The sequence below is a fragment of the Pygoscelis adeliae genome, unplaced genomic scaffold (genome assembly GCF_000699105.1).
Source record: "Pygoscelis adeliae isolate BGI_AS28 unplaced genomic scaffold, ASM69910v1 Scaffold4, whole genome shotgun sequence".
Classification (NCBI taxonomy): Eukaryota; Metazoa; Chordata; class Aves; order Sphenisciformes; family Spheniscidae; genus Pygoscelis; species Pygoscelis adeliae.
In genome coordinates this window covers 14,188,078-14,189,332 of record NW_008824986.1, presented here as the reverse complement: position 1 = coordinate 14,189,332, position 1,255 = coordinate 14,188,078, and the positions used below count along the sequence as shown (strand labels likewise).

General features: G+C 51.4%; 1 protein-coding gene across 1 annotated transcript in view; it reads right to left on the bottom strand.

Annotated features, from left to right (window-relative positions):
- Positions 1-1,255, bottom strand: part of VAX1 (ventral anterior homeobox 1) — a 75,859-nt gene that overhangs the window by 73,865 nt on the left and 739 nt on the right. The window lies entirely within an intron of this gene.

The window sequence follows — 1,255 nt, the reverse complement described above, 5'->3', positions numbered from 1 at the left end:
TCCCGTTTACCCCCCGGGACCCCTTTTTTTTTTTTTTTTTTTTTTTTTTTTTTCAATTTTTCCGAGGGAAGGAGCCGCCGCCAGCGTCTTCAAGACCGAGACCCGAGTCAGGATGGAGCAGGGTCCCTGAGACTGCGGAACTGCACCTGGCCACGACTCCGAAGGAAGGAAAAAAAAAAAAAACCCAACCACAACAGAGAAGGAAGGAAGGGGCAGTGGGGGCCCAGGGCTCTGAAAATAATCCCCTCAGCCCATTTAAAAATTGGCTTGAATATGTTGCACTGACAGTACGACACTGCGGCATCACCCACGGCCCCTCTGGGAGGCTGGGGAGAGATCCTCCAGGCCGGGCTTTGTGCCTGGAGTGCAGGGCTACTCTTTGTTCCTCCCGGGCTCCTGAGTAGGGCTTGCTGGAAGCCGCCGCACACATCCAGCTGCCCCCCAAAATATAAAACCTACTTATTTTTTTTTTTAACAAGTTTCCCATGCGAAAAAAAGCAGGCAGGAGCTTTCAGGGCATAGGCAGCGCTGCCCCCGAGCTGGCTGACTGCCCACCGTGAATCTGGGGACACCTCCAACTCACCCAGCATCCCGGGGAAAGCATCTCCGCCGCCGCCGCGGCTTTGGGGTTTTGGCAAACAGGAGAAGGGGGGGGGGGGGGGCGCCAAAACAAGGCACCAGGCAGCCTGCAGAAACCTCGCTTTTCTGGTAGCCCCGACCGAAAGAAAGCGGGACAAATCTTATTAACACGACTGTCGAGCTAGAGCCAGATTCATGTTATATTAAAGCCTTCCCAACTTTGCTTTCCGTTATTTACCTCTTCGGTACGTTTTAAATCAGAGACAACCACATCATTTTAATCTGACCCCTCTCTGGGTCAATCGGTCGCGCAAGGACTAATTATTGTTTACAAGGCCTGCTTCGCACTAATTTTGTTCCGATTCTGTTCTCTCCCTCCTCCCCCAAAACGCACCTTAATAAAACTGAAATTACTTCGGGTAATTTTTTTTTTTTTGAGGGGGTAGGAATCGAATGATTTAATTAGTTTAGCCTGGGAGGGAGACGAGGGTGAAGGAAAATAAACGTATAACTATTAAAAAAAATTTAAAAGCCCATCGTCATCCCTCCGTTGATTTTAAGGCTGATGGTTATTTAAAAATAGCCCTTTCTGCTGGGACGCTGGGCGCGGGGAGAGGGGGGACAGCGGGAACGCCCGCCCTCCGCGGAGGACCTTCCTGCCCGCTCCTACAGCCGG